Source organism: Misgurnus anguillicaudatus, chromosome 1 (genome assembly GCF_027580225.2).
Source record: "Misgurnus anguillicaudatus chromosome 1, ASM2758022v2, whole genome shotgun sequence".
Classification (NCBI taxonomy): Eukaryota; Metazoa; Chordata; class Actinopteri; order Cypriniformes; family Cobitidae; genus Misgurnus; species Misgurnus anguillicaudatus.
This window is the reverse complement of record NC_073337.2, coordinates 4,207,855-4,223,326: the sequence shown is the minus strand read 5'-3', so window position 1 is coordinate 4,223,326 and position 15,472 is coordinate 4,207,855. Positions and strand designations below refer to the sequence as shown.

The 15,472-nt window shown below is 42.0% G+C and overlaps 45 non-coding genes across 45 annotated transcripts; all 45 read left to right on the top strand.

Annotated features, from left to right (window-relative positions):
• The first annotated feature begins 1,757 nt into the window (after positions 1-1,757).
• On the top strand, positions 1,758-1,844 carry trnay-gua (transfer RNA tyrosine (anticodon GUA)). The gene is given in 2 exon segments: positions 1,758-1,794; positions 1,809-1,844. It is a non-coding gene; the product is annotated as a tRNA-Tyr (tRNA).
• Positions 1,845-1,940: 96 nt separating this feature from the next.
• Positions 1,941-2,027, top strand: trnay-gua (transfer RNA tyrosine (anticodon GUA)). The gene is given in 2 exon segments: positions 1,941-1,977; positions 1,992-2,027. It is a non-coding gene; the product is annotated as a tRNA-Tyr (tRNA).
• Positions 2,028-2,121: 94 nt separating this feature from the next.
• trnay-gua (transfer RNA tyrosine (anticodon GUA)) lies at positions 2,122-2,208 on the top strand. The gene is given in 2 exon segments: positions 2,122-2,158; positions 2,173-2,208. It is a non-coding gene; the product is annotated as a tRNA-Tyr (tRNA).
• Positions 2,209-2,304: 96 nt separating this feature from the next.
• On the top strand, positions 2,305-2,391 carry trnay-gua (transfer RNA tyrosine (anticodon GUA)). Its single transcript is given in 2 exon segments — positions 2,305-2,341; positions 2,356-2,391. It is a non-coding gene; the product is annotated as a tRNA-Tyr (tRNA).
• A 96-nt stretch (positions 2,392-2,487) lies between these two features.
• On the top strand, positions 2,488-2,574 carry trnay-gua (transfer RNA tyrosine (anticodon GUA)). Its single transcript is given in 2 exon segments — positions 2,488-2,524; positions 2,539-2,574. It is a non-coding gene; the product is annotated as a tRNA-Tyr (tRNA).
• Positions 2,575-2,853: 279 nt separating this feature from the next.
• trnay-gua (transfer RNA tyrosine (anticodon GUA)) lies at positions 2,854-2,940 on the top strand. The gene is given in 2 exon segments: positions 2,854-2,890; positions 2,905-2,940. It is a non-coding gene; the product is annotated as a tRNA-Tyr (tRNA).
• Positions 2,941-3,034: 94 nt separating this feature from the next.
• On the top strand, positions 3,035-3,121 carry trnay-gua (transfer RNA tyrosine (anticodon GUA)). The gene is given in 2 exon segments: positions 3,035-3,071; positions 3,086-3,121. It is a non-coding gene; the product is annotated as a tRNA-Tyr (tRNA).
• A 96-nt stretch (positions 3,122-3,217) lies between these two features.
• Positions 3,218-3,304, top strand: trnay-gua (transfer RNA tyrosine (anticodon GUA)). The gene is given in 2 exon segments: positions 3,218-3,254; positions 3,269-3,304. It is a non-coding gene; the product is annotated as a tRNA-Tyr (tRNA).
• A 277-nt stretch (positions 3,305-3,581) lies between these two features.
• trnay-gua (transfer RNA tyrosine (anticodon GUA)) lies at positions 3,582-3,668 on the top strand. Its single transcript is given in 2 exon segments — positions 3,582-3,618; positions 3,633-3,668. It is a non-coding gene; the product is annotated as a tRNA-Tyr (tRNA).
• Positions 3,669-3,939: 271 nt separating this feature from the next.
• trnay-gua (transfer RNA tyrosine (anticodon GUA)) lies at positions 3,940-4,026 on the top strand. Its single transcript is given in 2 exon segments — positions 3,940-3,976; positions 3,991-4,026. It is a non-coding gene; the product is annotated as a tRNA-Tyr (tRNA).
• A 277-nt stretch (positions 4,027-4,303) lies between these two features.
• trnay-gua (transfer RNA tyrosine (anticodon GUA)) lies at positions 4,304-4,390 on the top strand. The gene is given in 2 exon segments: positions 4,304-4,340; positions 4,355-4,390. It is a non-coding gene; the product is annotated as a tRNA-Tyr (tRNA).
• Positions 4,391-4,644: 254 nt separating this feature from the next.
• trnay-gua (transfer RNA tyrosine (anticodon GUA)) lies at positions 4,645-4,731 on the top strand. The gene is given in 2 exon segments: positions 4,645-4,681; positions 4,696-4,731. It is a non-coding gene; the product is annotated as a tRNA-Tyr (tRNA).
• A 96-nt stretch (positions 4,732-4,827) lies between these two features.
• trnay-gua (transfer RNA tyrosine (anticodon GUA)) lies at positions 4,828-4,914 on the top strand. The gene is given in 2 exon segments: positions 4,828-4,864; positions 4,879-4,914. It is a non-coding gene; the product is annotated as a tRNA-Tyr (tRNA).
• Positions 4,915-5,010: 96 nt separating this feature from the next.
• trnay-gua (transfer RNA tyrosine (anticodon GUA)) lies at positions 5,011-5,097 on the top strand. Its single transcript is given in 2 exon segments — positions 5,011-5,047; positions 5,062-5,097. It is a non-coding gene; the product is annotated as a tRNA-Tyr (tRNA).
• A 279-nt stretch (positions 5,098-5,376) lies between these two features.
• trnay-gua (transfer RNA tyrosine (anticodon GUA)) lies at positions 5,377-5,463 on the top strand. The gene is given in 2 exon segments: positions 5,377-5,413; positions 5,428-5,463. It is a non-coding gene; the product is annotated as a tRNA-Tyr (tRNA).
• A 277-nt stretch (positions 5,464-5,740) lies between these two features.
• Positions 5,741-5,827, top strand: trnay-gua (transfer RNA tyrosine (anticodon GUA)). The gene is given in 2 exon segments: positions 5,741-5,777; positions 5,792-5,827. It is a non-coding gene; the product is annotated as a tRNA-Tyr (tRNA).
• A 96-nt stretch (positions 5,828-5,923) lies between these two features.
• On the top strand, positions 5,924-6,010 carry trnay-gua (transfer RNA tyrosine (anticodon GUA)). Its single transcript is given in 2 exon segments — positions 5,924-5,960; positions 5,975-6,010. It is a non-coding gene; the product is annotated as a tRNA-Tyr (tRNA).
• A 96-nt stretch (positions 6,011-6,106) lies between these two features.
• trnay-gua (transfer RNA tyrosine (anticodon GUA)) lies at positions 6,107-6,193 on the top strand. Its single transcript is given in 2 exon segments — positions 6,107-6,143; positions 6,158-6,193. It is a non-coding gene; the product is annotated as a tRNA-Tyr (tRNA).
• Positions 6,194-6,289: 96 nt separating this feature from the next.
• trnay-gua (transfer RNA tyrosine (anticodon GUA)) lies at positions 6,290-6,376 on the top strand. The gene is given in 2 exon segments: positions 6,290-6,326; positions 6,341-6,376. It is a non-coding gene; the product is annotated as a tRNA-Tyr (tRNA).
• Positions 6,377-6,655: 279 nt separating this feature from the next.
• trnay-gua (transfer RNA tyrosine (anticodon GUA)) lies at positions 6,656-6,742 on the top strand. Its single transcript is given in 2 exon segments — positions 6,656-6,692; positions 6,707-6,742. It is a non-coding gene; the product is annotated as a tRNA-Tyr (tRNA).
• Positions 6,743-6,838: 96 nt separating this feature from the next.
• trnay-gua (transfer RNA tyrosine (anticodon GUA)) lies at positions 6,839-6,925 on the top strand. Its single transcript is given in 2 exon segments — positions 6,839-6,875; positions 6,890-6,925. It is a non-coding gene; the product is annotated as a tRNA-Tyr (tRNA).
• A 96-nt stretch (positions 6,926-7,021) lies between these two features.
• trnay-gua (transfer RNA tyrosine (anticodon GUA)) lies at positions 7,022-7,108 on the top strand. Its single transcript is given in 2 exon segments — positions 7,022-7,058; positions 7,073-7,108. It is a non-coding gene; the product is annotated as a tRNA-Tyr (tRNA).
• A 96-nt stretch (positions 7,109-7,204) lies between these two features.
• Positions 7,205-7,291, top strand: trnay-gua (transfer RNA tyrosine (anticodon GUA)). Its single transcript is given in 2 exon segments — positions 7,205-7,241; positions 7,256-7,291. It is a non-coding gene; the product is annotated as a tRNA-Tyr (tRNA).
• A 518-nt stretch (positions 7,292-7,809) lies between these two features.
• trnal-gag (transfer RNA leucine (anticodon GAG)) lies at positions 7,810-7,896 on the top strand. Its single transcript is given in 2 exon segments — positions 7,810-7,846; positions 7,861-7,896. It is a non-coding gene; the product is annotated as a tRNA-Tyr (tRNA).
• A 96-nt stretch (positions 7,897-7,992) lies between these two features.
• trnal-gag (transfer RNA leucine (anticodon GAG)) lies at positions 7,993-8,079 on the top strand. The gene is given in 2 exon segments: positions 7,993-8,029; positions 8,044-8,079. It is a non-coding gene; the product is annotated as a tRNA-Tyr (tRNA).
• Positions 8,080-8,175: 96 nt separating this feature from the next.
• On the top strand, positions 8,176-8,262 carry trnay-gua (transfer RNA tyrosine (anticodon GUA)). Its single transcript is given in 2 exon segments — positions 8,176-8,212; positions 8,227-8,262. It is a non-coding gene; the product is annotated as a tRNA-Tyr (tRNA).
• Positions 8,263-8,358: 96 nt separating this feature from the next.
• Positions 8,359-8,445, top strand: trnay-gua (transfer RNA tyrosine (anticodon GUA)). Its single transcript is given in 2 exon segments — positions 8,359-8,395; positions 8,410-8,445. It is a non-coding gene; the product is annotated as a tRNA-Tyr (tRNA).
• A 96-nt stretch (positions 8,446-8,541) lies between these two features.
• trnay-gua (transfer RNA tyrosine (anticodon GUA)) lies at positions 8,542-8,628 on the top strand. Its single transcript is given in 2 exon segments — positions 8,542-8,578; positions 8,593-8,628. It is a non-coding gene; the product is annotated as a tRNA-Tyr (tRNA).
• A 71-nt stretch (positions 8,629-8,699) lies between these two features.
• trnay-gua (transfer RNA tyrosine (anticodon GUA)) lies at positions 8,700-8,786 on the top strand. Its single transcript is given in 2 exon segments — positions 8,700-8,736; positions 8,751-8,786. It is a non-coding gene; the product is annotated as a tRNA-Tyr (tRNA).
• Positions 8,787-8,882: 96 nt separating this feature from the next.
• Positions 8,883-8,969, top strand: trnay-gua (transfer RNA tyrosine (anticodon GUA)). Its single transcript is given in 2 exon segments — positions 8,883-8,919; positions 8,934-8,969. It is a non-coding gene; the product is annotated as a tRNA-Tyr (tRNA).
• Positions 8,970-9,248: 279 nt separating this feature from the next.
• Positions 9,249-9,335, top strand: trnay-gua (transfer RNA tyrosine (anticodon GUA)). The gene is given in 2 exon segments: positions 9,249-9,285; positions 9,300-9,335. It is a non-coding gene; the product is annotated as a tRNA-Tyr (tRNA).
• Positions 9,336-9,614: 279 nt separating this feature from the next.
• trnay-gua (transfer RNA tyrosine (anticodon GUA)) lies at positions 9,615-9,701 on the top strand. The gene is given in 2 exon segments: positions 9,615-9,651; positions 9,666-9,701. It is a non-coding gene; the product is annotated as a tRNA-Tyr (tRNA).
• Positions 9,702-9,980: 279 nt separating this feature from the next.
• On the top strand, positions 9,981-10,067 carry trnay-gua (transfer RNA tyrosine (anticodon GUA)). The gene is given in 2 exon segments: positions 9,981-10,017; positions 10,032-10,067. It is a non-coding gene; the product is annotated as a tRNA-Tyr (tRNA).
• A 693-nt stretch (positions 10,068-10,760) lies between these two features.
• On the top strand, positions 10,761-10,847 carry trnay-gua (transfer RNA tyrosine (anticodon GUA)). Its single transcript is given in 2 exon segments — positions 10,761-10,797; positions 10,812-10,847. It is a non-coding gene; the product is annotated as a tRNA-Tyr (tRNA).
• A 462-nt stretch (positions 10,848-11,309) lies between these two features.
• trnay-gua (transfer RNA tyrosine (anticodon GUA)) lies at positions 11,310-11,396 on the top strand. Its single transcript is given in 2 exon segments — positions 11,310-11,346; positions 11,361-11,396. It is a non-coding gene; the product is annotated as a tRNA-Tyr (tRNA).
• A 279-nt stretch (positions 11,397-11,675) lies between these two features.
• On the top strand, positions 11,676-11,762 carry trnay-gua (transfer RNA tyrosine (anticodon GUA)). Its single transcript is given in 2 exon segments — positions 11,676-11,712; positions 11,727-11,762. It is a non-coding gene; the product is annotated as a tRNA-Tyr (tRNA).
• Positions 11,763-12,455: 693 nt separating this feature from the next.
• Positions 12,456-12,542, top strand: trnay-gua (transfer RNA tyrosine (anticodon GUA)). Its single transcript is given in 2 exon segments — positions 12,456-12,492; positions 12,507-12,542. It is a non-coding gene; the product is annotated as a tRNA-Tyr (tRNA).
• A 277-nt stretch (positions 12,543-12,819) lies between these two features.
• Positions 12,820-12,906, top strand: trnay-gua (transfer RNA tyrosine (anticodon GUA)). Its single transcript is given in 2 exon segments — positions 12,820-12,856; positions 12,871-12,906. It is a non-coding gene; the product is annotated as a tRNA-Tyr (tRNA).
• A 96-nt stretch (positions 12,907-13,002) lies between these two features.
• Positions 13,003-13,089, top strand: trnay-gua (transfer RNA tyrosine (anticodon GUA)). The gene is given in 2 exon segments: positions 13,003-13,039; positions 13,054-13,089. It is a non-coding gene; the product is annotated as a tRNA-Tyr (tRNA).
• A 94-nt stretch (positions 13,090-13,183) lies between these two features.
• Positions 13,184-13,270, top strand: trnay-gua (transfer RNA tyrosine (anticodon GUA)). Its single transcript is given in 2 exon segments — positions 13,184-13,220; positions 13,235-13,270. It is a non-coding gene; the product is annotated as a tRNA-Tyr (tRNA).
• A 279-nt stretch (positions 13,271-13,549) lies between these two features.
• trnay-gua (transfer RNA tyrosine (anticodon GUA)) lies at positions 13,550-13,636 on the top strand. Its single transcript is given in 2 exon segments — positions 13,550-13,586; positions 13,601-13,636. It is a non-coding gene; the product is annotated as a tRNA-Tyr (tRNA).
• Positions 13,637-13,732: 96 nt separating this feature from the next.
• On the top strand, positions 13,733-13,819 carry trnay-gua (transfer RNA tyrosine (anticodon GUA)). Its single transcript is given in 2 exon segments — positions 13,733-13,769; positions 13,784-13,819. It is a non-coding gene; the product is annotated as a tRNA-Tyr (tRNA).
• Positions 13,820-14,256: 437 nt separating this feature from the next.
• On the top strand, positions 14,257-14,343 carry trnay-gua (transfer RNA tyrosine (anticodon GUA)). The gene is given in 2 exon segments: positions 14,257-14,293; positions 14,308-14,343. It is a non-coding gene; the product is annotated as a tRNA-Tyr (tRNA).
• Positions 14,344-14,439: 96 nt separating this feature from the next.
• Positions 14,440-14,526, top strand: trnay-gua (transfer RNA tyrosine (anticodon GUA)). The gene is given in 2 exon segments: positions 14,440-14,476; positions 14,491-14,526. It is a non-coding gene; the product is annotated as a tRNA-Tyr (tRNA).
• Positions 14,527-15,329: 803 nt separating this feature from the next.
• Positions 15,330-15,416, top strand: trnay-gua (transfer RNA tyrosine (anticodon GUA)). Its single transcript is given in 2 exon segments — positions 15,330-15,366; positions 15,381-15,416. It is a non-coding gene; the product is annotated as a tRNA-Tyr (tRNA).
• Positions 15,417-15,472: the final 56 nt, after the last annotated feature.

Here is a 15,472-nt window from a genome sequence, read left to right as displayed (position 1 = left end):
TAAAGTCTGCAATCTATGATGTCATCAAAGTGTGGACTCTGAGGAGGACCTCAAGTCCAGAGTGTGCCATTTGGGACAGGGCCTATTTTCGTATCACTCTCGCGGTACTTTTACGTCATGCACCAATCAGTTGCGGCGCCGCATGAAGTAGAATAAGCACAACTGTAGGCCTACATGTGTTATCAGGGAGCATGTCGTTTCAGTGCAGTGCTGATAATTTAACGAGCTGGTAGACAACATCATAGACTGTGCCATATACACGTTTTTAAATTAAAATGTAGGTGTATTGTCTCAAAAAAATCACATGACTTGTGATGACTTCTGAAAACTTTGTGGGATCAGTTACATGTCAGATTTTAGTGTTAATGGTTTGTTCAAATCTCTTACTGTAGGTACGAGCAATAAAAATAGTGAAGCTTGGCTTTACAGGCTTTTTCAAAAATGTGACCTAATGGTCTAATGGTCTTTAATAAGAACAAACAGAAGGAACACCACTAGAGGGAGCGCTTTCTAAATAAAAGTCTATGAATAGATTTATCCCCTGTCAATGACATTCAGTTATTCTAACATTGTTGCATAATTTATTAAGGATTTCTTTAGATGATTCAAGGTCAGTCAAATTAAATTTAGGTCAGAGGCGCATCATAAAACACATGCTGTACCATGTCATTGCATTTCCCCATCAATTATCCTTATAGTTTTGTAACAGTCTATTAAATAATGCAATATTTTTACTCTTTCTTTATAAGGAATACATTATCACGTTTTTTTCCATCTCACCCATTTTTTTATTTTATTTGAAAGGCAGACTCGATTTCTTGGGAATTGAGCTCACAGTACGGCTTCACATGAATGTCGATGAGGCATCTAACCAGCACATCTTCACTTGAATGCAGATATAGGGCTAAAAAAGACAGAAATGTGCTGTTTATGGATGCTGGTTTAATATTTATCCTATATGTGAACTTTGTGTTCAAATATTCATAACACACCCTCAGGCACTGGCCAGTACGTGACATACCCCTGTTAAAAAAATCAAAGATATCTCAACGTGTTTGTATTTTAATCCTTCTGTCTCATGTGAGCATATTGAGACAATTGGCTCACAAGTGTTAAGCTGTGTCCTGATGCAATAATTATTTACACAGAGAATGTGTAGTATTAGTTTGATCCATTCATTCGGATTCTTGGGTGACAGACAGACATTAGTCATGATGAAAGGTTGATGGGAAAACCATTAAAATTGTGACATTTTCTACTTTTGCCACATGATCATCTTAATTTTATGTCTCCAAAGCTAACATAGCATAATTGTTATCTTTATTGTCCCAATGCTTACGGAGGGTGCTGTATATTTACACATTTAACGTCATTGTTTCACTGATCACACAAAGAAAAAAAATGTGTTTGGTCAATCCTTTGATAGCTCAGTTGGTAGAGCGGAGGACTGTAGTTGCTTAAATTGTCATCCTTAGGTCGCTGGTTCAAATCCGGCTCGAAGGAGTATTTATGTTTAATTTGCTGTTACTCCAATTCCTCCTTCTTCAGAGTATTACCAAACCCGTTATCAGAACCCTTCGATAGCTCAGTTGGTAGAGCGGAGGACTGTAGTTGTTTAAATTGTCATCCCTAGGTCGCTGGTTCAAATCCGGCTCGAAGGAGTATTTATGTTTAATTTGCTGTTACTCCAATTCCTTCTTCTTCAGAGTATTACCAAACCCACCCTCACAGTCATGTGTAAATAACTCTGTCAGAACCCTTCGATAGCTCAGTTGGTAGAGCGGAGGACTGTAGTTGCATAAATCGTCATCCTTAGGTCGCTGGTTCAAATCCGGCTCGAAGGAGTATTTATGTTTAATTTGCTGTTACTCCAATTCCTCCTTTTTCACAGTATTACCAAACCCACCCTCACAGTCATGTGTAAATAACTCTGTCAGAACCCTTCGATAGCTCAGTTGGTAGAGCGGAGGACTGTAGGTGCATAAATCGTCATCCTTAGGTCGCTGGTTCAAATCCGGCTCGAAGGAGTATTTATGTTTAATTTGCTGTTACTCAAACTGCTCCTTCTTCACTGTATTACCGAGCCCACCCTCACAGTCATGTGTAATTTGCTCACATAACCCTTCGATAGCTCAGTTGGTAGAGCGGAGGACTGTAGTTGTTTAAATTGTCATCCTTAGGTCGCTGGTTCAAATCCGGCTCGAAGGAGTATTTATGTTTAATTTGCTGTTACTCCAATTCCTCCTTCTTCAGAGTATTACCAAGCCCACCCTCACAGTCATGTGTAAATAACTCTGTCAGAACCCTTCGATAGCTCAGTTGGTAGAGCGGAGGACTGTAGTTGCTTAAATTGTCATCCTTAGGTCGCTGGTTCAAATCCGGCTCGAAGGAGTATTTATGTTTAATTTGCTGTTACTTCAATTCCTCCTTCTTCAGAGTATTACCAAGCCCACCCTCACAGTCATGTGTAAATAACTCTCTCATAACCCTTCGATAGCTCAGTTGGTAGAGCGGAGGACTGTAGTTGCTTAAATTGTCATCCTTAGGTCGCTGGTTCAAATCCGGCTCGAAGGAGTATTTATGTTTAATTTGCTGTTACTCCAATTCCTCCTTCTTCAGAGTATTACCAAACCCACCCTCACAGTCATGTGTAAATAACTCTCTCATATCACTTCGATAGCTCAGTTGGTAGAGCGGAGGACTGTAGTTGTTTAAATTGTCATCCTTAGGTCGCTGGTTCAAATCCGGCTCGAAGGAGTATTTATGTTTAATTTGCTGTTACTGCAATTCCTCCTTCTTCAGAGTATTACCAAACCCACCCTCACAGTCATGTGTAAATAACTCTGTCAGAACCCTTCGATAGCTCAGTTGGTAGAGCGGAGGACTGTAGTTGCTTAAATTGTCATCCTTAGGTCGCTGGTTCAAATCCGGCTCGAAGGAGTATTTATGTTTAATTTGCTGTTACTCAAACTGCTCCTTCTTCAGAGTATTACCAAGCCCACCCTCACAGTCATGTGTAATTTGCTCACATAACCCTTCGATAGCTCAGTTGGTAGAGCGGAGGACTGTAGTTGTTTAAATTGTCATCCTTAGGTCGCTGGTTCAAATCCGGCTCGAAGGAGTATTTATGTTTAATTTGCTGTTACTCCAATTCCTCCTTCTTCAGAGTATTACCAAACCCACCCTCACAGTCATGTGTAAATAACTCTGTCAGAACCCTTCGATAGCTCAGTTGGTAGAGCGGAGGACTGTAGTTTCATAAATCGTCATCCTTAGGTCGCTGGTTCAAATCCGGCTCGAAGGAGTATTTATGTTTAATTTGCTGTTACTCAAACTGCTCCTTCTTCAGAGTATTACCAAGCCCACCCTCACAGTCATGTGTAATTTGCTCACATAACCCTTTGATAGCTCAGTTGGTAGAGCGGAGGACTGTAGTTGCTTAAATTGTCATCCTTAGGTCGCTGGTTCAAATCCGGCTCGAAGGAGTATTTATGTTTAATTTGCTGTTACTCCAATTCCTCCTTCTTCAGAGTATTACCAAGCCCACCCTCACAGTCATGTGTAAATAACTCTGTCAGAACCCTTCGATAGCTCAGTTGGTAGAGCGGAGGACTGTAGTTGTTTAAATTGTCATCCTTAGGTCGCTGGTTCAAATCCGGCTCGAAGGAGTATTTATGTTTAATTTGCTGTTACTTCAATTCCTCCTTCTTCAGAGTATTACCAAACCCACCCTCACAGTCATGTGTAAATTATTCCGTCATAACCCTTCGATAGCTCAGTTGGTAGAGCGGAGGACTGTAGTTGCTTAAATTGTCATCCTTGGTTCAAATCCGGCTCGAAGGAGTATTTATGTTTAATTTGCTGTTACTCCAATTCCTCCTTCTTCAAAGTATTACCAAACCCACCCTCACAGTCATGTGTAAATAACTCTCTCATAACCCTTCGATAGCTCAGTTGGTAGAGCGGAGGACTGTAGTTGCTTAAATTGTCATCCTTAGGTCGCTGGTTCAAATCCGGCTCGAAGGAGTATTTATGTTTAATTTGCTGTTACTCCAATTCCTCCTTCTTCAGAGTATTACCAAACCCACCCTCACAGTCATGTGTAATTTGCTCACATAACCCTTCGATATCTCAGTTGGTAGAGCGGAGGACTGTAGTTGCTTAAATTGTCATCCTTAGGTCGCTGGTTCAAATCCGGCTCGAAGGAGTATTTATGTTTAATTTGCTGTTACTCCAATTCCTCCTTCTTCAGAGTATTACCAAGCCCACCCTCACAGTCATGTGTAAATAACTCTGTCAGAACCCTTCGATAGCTCAGTTGGTAGAGCGGAGGACTGTAGTTGCTTAAATTGTCATCCTTAGGTCGCTGGTTCAAATCCGGCTCGAAGGAGTATTTATGTTTAATTTGCTGTTACTCCAATTCCTCCTTCTTCAGAGTATTACCAAGCCCACCCTCACAGTCATGTGTAAATAACTCTCTCATAACCCTTCGATAGGTCAGTTGGTAGAGCGGAGGATTGTAGTTGCTTAAATTGTCGTCCTGAGGTCGCTGGTTCAAATCCGGCTCGAAGGAGTATTTATGTTTAATTTGCTGTTACTCCAATTCATCCTTCTTCAGAGTATTACCAAACCCACTATAAGAACCCTTCGATAGCTCAGTTGGTAGAGCGGAGGACTGTAGTTGCTTAAATTGTCATCCTTAGGTCGCTGGTTCAAATCCGGCTCGAAGGAGTATTTATGTTTAATTTGCTGTTACTCCAATTCCTCCTTCTTCAGAGTATTACCAAGCCCACCCTCACAGTCATGTGTAAATAACTCTCTCATAACCCTTCGATAGCTCAGTTGGTAGAGCGGAGGACTGTAGTTGCTTAAATTGTCATCCTTAGGTCGCTGGTTCAAATCCGGCTCGAAGGAGTATTTATGTTTAATTTGCTGTTACTCCAATTCCTCCTTCTTCAGAGTATTACCAAGCCCACCCTCACAGTCATGTGTAAATAACTCTATCAGAACCCTTCGATAGCTCAGTTGGTAGAGCGGAGGACTGTAGTTGCTTAAATTGTCATCCTTAGGTCGCTGGTTCAAATCCGGCTCGAAGGAGTATTTATGTTTAATTTGCTGTTACTCCAATTCCTCCTTCTTCAGAGTATTACCAAGCCCACCCTCACAGTCATGTGTAAATAACTCTGTCAGAACCCTTCGATAGCTCAGTTGGTAGAGCGGAGGACTGTAGTTGCTTAAATTGTCATCCTTAGGTCGCTGGTTCAAATCTGGCTCGAAGGAGTATTTATGTTTAATTTGCTGTTACTCCAATTCCTCCTTCTTCAGAGTATTACCAAGCCCACCCTCACAGTCATGTGTAAATAACTCTCTCATAACCCTTCGATAGCTCAGTTGGTAGAGCGGAGGACTGTAGTTGCTTAAATTGTCATCCTTAGGTCGCTGGTTCAAATCCGGCTCGAAGGAGTATTTATGTTTAATTTGCTGTTACTCCAATTCCTCCTTCTTCAGAGTATTACCAAACCCACCCTCACAGTCATGTGTAAATAACTCTGTCAGAACCCTTCGATTGCTCAGTTGGTAGAGCGGAGGACTGTAGTTGCTTAAATTGTCATCCTTAGGTCGCTGGTTCAAATCTGGCTCGAAGGAGTATTTATGTTTAATTTGCTGTTACTCCAATTCCTCCTTCTTCAGAGTATTACCAAGCCCACCCTCACAGTCATGTGTAATTTGCTCACATAACCCTTCGATAGCTCAGTTGGTAGAGCGGAGGACTGTAGTTGCTTAAATTGTCATCCTTAGGTCGCTGGTTCAAATCCGGCTCGAAGGAGTATTTATGTTTAATTTGCTGTTACTCCAATTCCCCCTTTTTCACAGTATTACCACACCCACCCTCACAGTCATGTGTAAATAACTCTGTCAGAACCCTTCGATAGCTCAGTTGGTAGAGCGGAGGACTGTAGTTGCTTAAATTGTCATCCTTAGGTCGCTGGTTCAAATCCGGCTCGAAGGAGTATATATGTTTAATTTGCTGTTACTTCAATTCCTCCTTCTTCAGAGTATTACCAAGCCCACCCTCACAGTCATGTGTAAATAACTCTCTCATAACCCTTCGATAGCTCAGTTGGTAGAGCGGAGGACTGTAGTTGCTTAAATTGTCATCCTTAGGTCGCTGGTTCAAATCCGGCTCGAAGGAGTATTTATGTTTAATTTGCTGTTACTCCAATTCCTTCTACTTCAGAGTATTACCAAACCCACCCTCACAGTCATGTGTAAATAACTCTATCAGAACCCTTCGATAGCTCAGTTGGTAGAGCGGAGGACTGTAATTGCTTAAATTGTCATCCTTAGGTCGCTGGTTCAAATCCGGCTCGAAGGAGTATTTATGTTTAATTTGCTGTTACTCCAATTCCTCCTTCTTCAGAGTATTACCAAACCCACCCTCACAGTCATGTGTAAATAACTCTATCAGAACCCTTCGATTGCTCAGTTGGTAGAGCGGAGGACTGTAGTTGCTTAAATTGTCATCCTTAGGTTGCTGGTTCAAATCCGTCTCGAAGGAATATTTATGTTTAATTTGCTGTTACTCCAATTCCTCCTTCTTCAGAGTATTACCAAGCCCACCCTCACAGTCATGTGTAAATAACCTTTTGATAACCCTTCGATAGCTCAGTTGGTAGAGCGGAGGACTGTAGTTGCTTAAATTGTCATCCTTAGGTCGCTGGTTCAAATCCGGCTCGAAGGAGTATTTATGTTTAATTTGCTGTTACTCCAATTCCTCCTTCTTCAGAGTATTACCAAGCCCACCCTCACAGTCATGTGTAAATAACTCTCTCATAACCCTTCGATAGCTCAGTTGGTAGAGCGGAGGACTGTAGTTGCTTAAATTGTCATCCTTAGGTCGCTGGTTCAAATCCGGCTCGAAGGAGTATTTATGTTTAATTTGCTGTTACTCCAATTCCTCCTTCTTCAGAGTATTACCAAGCCCACCCTCACAGTCATGTGTAAATAACTCTCTCATAACCCTTCGATAGCTCAGTTGGTAGAGCGGAGGACTGTAGTTGCTTAAATTGTCATCCTTAGGTCGCTGGTTCAAATCCGGCTCGAAGGAGTATTTATGTTTAATTTGCTGTTACTCCAATTCCTCCTTCTTCAGAGTATTACCAAACCCACCCTCACAGTCATGTGTAAATTATTCCGTCATAACCCTTCGATAGCTCAGTTGGTAGAGCGGAGGACTGTAGTTGTTTAAATTGTCATCCTTAGGTCGCTGGTTCAAATCCGGCTCGAAGGAGTATTTATGTTTAATTTGCTGTTACTCCAATTCCTCCTTCTTCAAAGTATTACCAAACCCACCCTCACAGTCATGTGTAAATAACTGTCTCATAACCCTTCGATAGCTCAGTTGGTAGAGCGGAGGACTGTAGGTGCTTAAATTGTCATCCTTGGTTCAAATCCATCTCAAAGGAGTATTTATGTTTAATTTGCTGTTACTTCAATTCCTCCTTCTTCAGAGTATTACCAAGCCCAGCCTCACAGTCATGTTTAATTTGCTGTTACTTCAATTTCTCCTTCTTCAGAGTATTACCAAGCCCACCCTCACAGTCATGTGTAATTTGCTCACATAACCCTTCGATATCTCAGTTGGTAGAGCGGAGGACTGTAGTTGCTTAAATTTTCATCCTTAGGTCGCTGGTTCAAATCCGGCTCGAATGAGTATTTATGTTTAATTTGCTGTTACTCCAATTCCTCCTTCTTCAGAGTATTACCAAGCCCACCCTCACAGTCATGTGTAAATAACTCTCTCATAACCCTTCGATAGCTCAGTTGGTAGAGCGGAGGACTGTAGTTGCTTAAATTGTCATCCTTAGGTCGCTGGTTCAAATCCGGCTCGAAGGAGTATTTATGTTTAATTTGCTGTTACTCCAATTCCTCCTTCTTCAGAGTATTACCAAGCCCACCCTCACAGTCATGTGTAAATAACCTTTTGATAACCCTTCGATAGCTCAGTTGGTAGAGCGGAGGACTGTAGTTGCTTAAATTGTCATCCTTAGGTCGCTGGTTCAAATCCGGCTCGAAGGAGTATTTATGTTTAATTTGCTGTTACTCCAATTCCTCCTTCTTCAGAGTATTACCAAGCCCACCCTCACAGTCATGTGTAAATAACTCTCTCATAACCCTTCGATAGCTCAGTTGGTAGAGCGGAGGACTGTAGTTGCTTAAATTGTCATCCTTAGGTCGCTGGTTCAAATCCGGCTCGAAGGAGTATTTATGTTTAATTTGCTGTTACTCCAATTCCTCCTTCTTCAGAGTATTACCAAGCCCACCCTCACAGTCATGTGTAAATAACTCTATCAGAACCCTTCGATAGCTCAGTTGGTAGAGCGGAGGACTGTAGTTGCTTAAATTGTCATCCTTAGGTCGCTGGTTCAAATCCGGCTCGAAGGAGTATTTATGTTTAATTTGCTGTTACTCCAATTCCTCCTTCTTCAGAGTATTACCAAGCCCACCCTCACAGTCATGTGTAAATAACTCTCTCATAACCCTTCGATAGCTCAGTTGGTAGAGCGGAGGACTGTAGTTGCTTAAATTGTCATCCTTAGGTCGCTGGTTCAAATCCGGCTCGAAGGAGTATTTATGTTTAATTTGCTGTTACTCCAATTCCTCCTTCTTCAGAGTATTACCAAACCCACTATAAGAACCCTTCGATAGCTCAGTTGGTAGAGCGGAGGACTGTAGTTGCTTAAATTGTCATCCTTAGGTCGCTGGTTCAAATCCGGCTCGAAGGAGTATTTATGTTTAATTTGCTGTTACTCCAATTCCTCCTTCTTCAGAGTATTACCAAGCCCACCCTCACAGTCATGTGTAAATAACTCTCTCATAACCCTTCGATAGCTCAGTTGGTAGAGCGGAGGACTGTAGTTGCTTAAATTGTCATCCTTAGGTCGCTGGTTCAAATCCGGCTCGAAGGAGTATTTATGTTTAATTTGCTGTTACTCCAATTCCTCCTTCTTCAGAGTATTACCAAACCCACCCTCACAGTCATGTGTAAATAACTTTATCAGAACCCTTCGATTGCTCAGTTGGTAGAGCGGAGGACTGTAGTTGCTTAAATTGTCATCCTTAGGTCGCTGGTTCAAATCTGGCTCGAAGGAGTATTTATGTTTAATTTGCTGTTACTCCAATTCCTCCTTCTTCAGAGTATTACCAAGCCCACCCTCACAGTCATGTGTAAATAACTCTCTCATAACCCTTCGATAGCTCAGTTGGTAGAGCGGAGGACTGTAGTTGCTTAAATAGTCATCCTTAGGTCGCTGGTTCAAATCCGGCTCGAAGGAGTATTTATGTTTAATTTGCTGTTACTCCAATTCCTCCTTCTTCAGAGTATTACCAAACCCACCCTCACAGTCATGTGTAAATAACTTTATCAGAACCCTTCGATTGCTCAGTTGGTAGAGCGGAGGACTGTAGTTGCTTAAATTGTCATCCTTAGGTCGCTGGTTCAAATCCGGCTCGAAGGAGTATTTATGTTTAATTTGCTGTTACTCCAATTCCTCCTTCTTCAGAGTATTACCAAGCCCACCCTCACAGTCATGTGTAAATAACTCTCTCATAACCCTTCGATAGCTCAGTTGGTAGAGCGGAGGACTGTAGTTGCTTAAATTGTCATCCTTAGGTCGCTGGTTCAAATCCGGCTCGAAGGAGTATTTATGTTTAATTTGCTGTTACTCCAATTCCCCCTTTTTCACAGTATTACCACACCCACCCTCACAGTCATGTGTAAATAACTCTGTCATAACCCTTCGATAGCTCAGTTGGTAGAGCGGAGGACTGTAGTTGCTTAAATTGTCATCCTTAGGTCCTTGGTTCAAATCCGGCTCGAAGGAGTATATATGTTTAATTTGCTGTTACTTCAATTCCTCCTTCTTCAGAGTATTACCAAGCCCACCCTCACAGTCATGTGTAAATAACTCTCTCATAACCCTTCGATAGCTCAGTTGGTAGAGCGGAGGACTGTAGTTGCTTAAATTGTCATCCTTAGGTCGCTGGTTCAAATCCGGCTCGAAGGAGTATTTATGTTTAATTTGCTGTTACTCCAATTCCCCCTTTTTCACAGTATTACCACACCCACCCTCACAGTCATGTGTAAATAACTCTGTCATAACCCTTCGATAGCTCAGTTGGTAGAGCGGAGGACTGTAGGTGCTTAAATTGTCATCCTTGGTTCAAATCCATCTCGAAGGAGTATTTATGTTTAATTTGCTGTTACTCCAATTCCTCCTTCTTCAAAGTATTACCAAACCCACCCTCACAGTCATGTGTAAATAACTGTCTCATAACCCTTCGATAGCTCAGTTGGTAGAGCGGAGGACTGTAGGTGCTTAAATTGTCATCCTTGGTTCAAATCCATCTCAAAGGAGTATTTATGTTTAATTTGCTGTTACTTCAATTCCTCCTTCTTCAGAGTATTACCAAGCCCAGCCTCACAGTCATGTTTAATTTGCTGTTACTTCAATTTCTCCTTCTTCAGAGTATTACCAAGCCCACCCTCACAGTCATGTGTAATTTGCTCACATAACCCTTCGATATCTCAGTTGGTAGAGCGGAGGACTGTAGTTGCTTAAATTTTCATCCTTAGGTTGCTGGTTCAAATCCGGCTCGAATGAGTATTTATGTTTAATTTGCTGTTACTCCAATTCCTCCTTCTTCAGAGTATTACCAAGCCCACCCTCACAGTCATGTGTAAATAACTCTCTCATAACCCTTCGATAGCTCAGTTGGTAGAGCGGAGGACTGTAGTTGCTTAAATTGTCATCCTTAGGTCGCTGGTTCAAATCCGGCTCGAAGGAGTATTTATGTTTAATTTGCTGTTACTCCAATTCCTCCTTCTTCAGAGTATTACCAAACCCACCCTCACAGTCATGTGTAAATAACTTTATCAGAACCCTTCGATTGCTCAGTTGGTAGAGCGGAGGACTGTAGTTGCTTAAATTGTCATCCTTAGGTCGCTGGTTCAAATCCGGCTCGAAGGAGTATTTATGTTTAATTTGCTGTTACTCCAATTCCTCCTTCTTCAGAGTATTACCAAACCCACCCTCACAGTCATGTGTAAATAACTTTATCAGAACCCTTCGATTGCTCAGTTGGTAGAGCGGAGGACTGTAGTTGCTTAAATTGTCATCCTTAGGTCGCTGGTTCAAATCTGGCTCGAAGGAGTATTTATGTTTAATTTGCTGTTACTCCAATTCCTCCTTCTTCAGAGTATTACCAAGCCCACCCTCACAGTCATGTGTAAATAACTCTCTCATAACCCTTCGATAGCTCAGTTGGTAGAGCGGAGGACTGTAGTTGCTTAAATTGTCATCCTTAGGTCGCTGGTTCAAATCCGGCTCGAAGGAGTATTTATGTTTAATTTGCTGTTACTCCAATTCCCCCTTTTTCACAGTATTACCACACCCACCCTCACAGTCATGTGTAAATAACTCTGTCATAACCCTTCGATAGCTCAGTTGGTAGAGCGGAGGACTGTAGTTGCTTAAATTGTCATCCTTAGGTCCTTGGTTCAAATCCGGCTCGAAGGAGTATATATGTTTAATTTGCTGTTACTTCAATTCCTCCTTCTTCAGAGTATTACCAAGCCCACCCTCACAGTCATGTGTAAATAACTCTCTCATAACCCTTCGATAGCTCAGTTGGTAGAGCGGAGGACTGTAGTTGCTTAAATTGTCATCCTTAGGTCGCTGGTTCAAATCCGGCTCGAAGGAGTATTTATGTTTAATTTGCTGTTACTCCAATTCCCCCTTTTTCACAGTATTACCACACCCACCCTCACAGTCATGTGTAAATAACTCTGTCATAACCCTTCGATAGCTCAGTTGGTAGAGCGGAGGACTGTAGGTGCTTAAATTGTCATCCTTGGTTCAAATCCATCTCGAAGGAGTATTTATGTTTAATTTGCTGTTACTCCAATTCCTCCTTCTTCAAAGTATTACCAAACCCACCCTCACAGTCATGTGTAAATAACTGTCTCATAACCCTTCGATAGCTCAGTTGGTAGAGCGGAGGACTGTAGGTGCTTAAATTGTCATCCTTGGTTCAAATCCATCTCAAAGGAGTATTTATGTTTAATTTGCTGTTACTTCAATTCCTCCTTCTTCAGAGTATTACCAAGCCCAGCCTCACAGTCATGTTTAATTTGCTGTTACTTCAATTTCTCCTTCTTCAGAGTATTACCAAGCCCACCCTCACAGTCATGTGTAATTTGCTCACATAACCCTTCGATATCTCAGTTGGTAGAGCGGAGGACTGTAGTTGCTTAAATTTTCATCCTTAGGTTGCTGGTTCAAATCCGGCTCGAAGGAGTATTTATGTTTAATTTGCTGTTACTCCAATTCCTCCTTCTTCAGAGTATTACCAAGCCCACCCTCACAGTCATGTGTAAATAACTCTCTCATAACCCTTCGATAGCTCAGTTGGTAGAGCGGAGGACTGTAGTTGCTTAAATTGTCATCCTTAGGTCGCTGGTTCAAATCCGGCTCGAAGGAGTATTTATGTTTAATTTGCTGTTACTCCAATTCCTCCTTCTTCAGAGTATTACCAAACCCACCCTCACAGTCATGTGTAAATAACTCTATCAGAACCCTTCGATAGCTCAGTTGGTAGAGCGGAGGACTGTAGTTGCTTAAATTGTCATCCTTAGGTCGCTGGTTCAAATCCGTCTCGAAGGAGTATTTATGTTTAATTTGCTGTTACTCCAATTCCTCCTACTTCAGAGTATTACCAAGCCCACCCTCACAGTCATGTGTAATTTGCTCACATAACCCTTCGATAGCTCAGTTGGTAGAGCGGAGGACTGTAGTTGCTTAAATTGTCATCCTTAGGTCGCTGGTTCAAATCCGGCTCGAAGGAGTATTTATGTTTAATTTGCTGTTACTCCAATTCCCCCTTTTTCACAGTATTACCACACCCACCCTCACAGTCATGTGTAAATAACTCTGTCATAACCCTTCGATAGCTCAGTTGGTAGAGCGGAGGACTGTAGTTGCTTAAATGGTCATCCTTAGGTCGCTGGTTCAAATCCGGCTCGAAGGAGTATTTATGTTTAATTTGCTGTTACTTCAATTCCTCCTTCTTCAGAGTATTACCAAGCCCACCCTCACAGTCATGTGAAATTTGCTCACATAACCCTTCGATAGCTCAGTTGGTAGAGCGGAGGACTGTAGTTGCTTAAATTGTCATCCTTAGGTCGCTGGTTCAAATCCGGCTCGAAGGAGTATTTATGTTTAATTTGCTGTTACTCCAATTCCTCCTTCTTCAGAGTATTACCAAGCCCACCCTCACAGTCATGTGTAAATAACTCTCTCATAACCCTTCGATTGCTCAGTTGGTAGAGTGGAGGACTGTAGTTGCTTAAATTGTCATCCTTAGGTCGCTGGTTCAAATCTGGCTCGAAGGAGTATTTATGTTTAATTTGCTGTTACTCCAATTCCTCCTTCTTCAGAGTATTACCAAGCCCACCCTCACAGTCATGTGTAAATAACTCTCTCATAACCCTTCGATAGCTCAGTTGGTAGAGCGGAGGACTGTAGTTGCTTAAATTGTCATCCTTAGGTCGCTGGTTCAAATCCGGCTCGAAGGAGTATTTATGTTTAATTTGCTGTTACTCCAATTCCTCCTTCTTCAGAGTATTACCAAGCCCACCCTCACAGTCATGTGTAAATAACTCTATCAGAACCCTTCGATAGCTCAGTTGGTAGAGCGGAGGACTGTAGTTGCTTAAATTGTCATCCTTAGGTCGCTGGTTCAAATCCGGCTCGAAGGAGTATTTATGTTTAATTTGCTGTTACTCCAATTCCTCCTTCTTCAGAGTATTACCAAGCCCACCCTCACAGTCATGTGTAAATAACTCTCTCATAACCCTTCGATAGGTCAGTTGGTAGAGCGGAGGATTGTAGTTGCTTAAATTGTCGTCCTGAGGTCGCTGGTTCAAATCCGGCTCGAAGGAGTATTTATGTTTAATTTGCTGTTACTCCAATTCATCCTTCTTCAGAGTATTACCAAACCCACTATAAGAACCCTTCGATAGCTCAGTTGGTAGAGCGGAGGACTGTAGTTGCTTAAATTGTCATCCTTAGGTCGCTGGTTCAAATCTGGCTCGAAGGAGTATTTATGTTTAATTTGCTGTTACTCCAATTCCTCCTTCTTCAGAGTATTACCAAGCCCACCCTCACAGTCATGTGTAAATAACTCTCTCATAACCCTTCGATAGCTCAGTTGGTAGAGCGGAGGACTGTAGTTGCTTAAATTGTCATCCTTAGGTCGCTGGTTCAAATCCGGCTCGAAGGAGTATTTATGTTTAATTTGCTGTTACTCCAATTCCTCCTTCTTCAGAGTATTACCAAGCCCACCCTCACAGTCATGTGTAAATAACTCTATCAGAACCCTTCGATAGCTCAGTTGGTAGAGCGGAGGACTGTAGTTGCTTAAATTGTCATCCTTAGGTCGCTGGTTCAAATCCGGCTCGAAGGAGTATTTATGTTTAATTTGCTGTTACTCCAATTCCTCCTTCTTCAGAGTATTACCAAGCCCACCCTCACAGTCATGTGTAAATAACTCTCTCATAACCCTTCGATAGGTCAGTTGGTAGAGCGGAGGATTGTAGTTGCTTAAATTGTCGTCCTGAGGTCGCTGGTTCAAATCCGGCTCGAAGGAGTATTTATGTTTAATTTGCTTTTACTCCAATTCCTCCTTCTTCAGAGTATTACCAAACCCACTATAAGAACCCTTCGATAGCTCAGTTGGTAGAGCGGACGACTGTAGTTGCTTAAATTGTCATCCTTAGGTCGCTGGTTCAAATCTGGCTCGAAGGAGTATTTATGTTTAATTTGCTGTTACTCCAATTCCTCCTTCTTCAGAGTATTACCAAGCCCACCCTCAGAGTCATGTGTAAATAACTCTCTCATAACCCTTCGATAGCTCAGTTGGTAGAGCGGAAGACTGTAGTTGCTTAAATTGTCATCCTTAGGTCGCTGGTTCAAATCCGGCTCGAAGGAGTATTTATGTTTAATTTGCTGTTACTCCAATTCCTCCTTCTTCAGAGTATTACCAAACCCACCCTCACAGTCATGTGTAAATAACTTTATCAGAACCCTTCGATTGCTCAGTTGGTAGAGCGGAGGACTGTAGTTGCTTAAATTGTCATCCTTAGGTCGCTGGTTCAAATCTGGCTCGAAGGAGTATTTATGTTTAATTTGCTGTTACTCCAATTCCTCCTTCTTCAGAGTATTACCAAGCCCACCCTCACAGTCATGTGTAAATAACTCTCTCATAACCCTTCGATAGCTCAGTTGGTAGAGCGGAGGACTGTAGTTGCTTAAATTGTCATCCTTAGGTCGCTGGTTCAAATCCGGCTCGAAGGAGTATTTATGTTTAATTTGCTGTTACTCCAATTCCCCCTTTTTCACAGTATTACCAC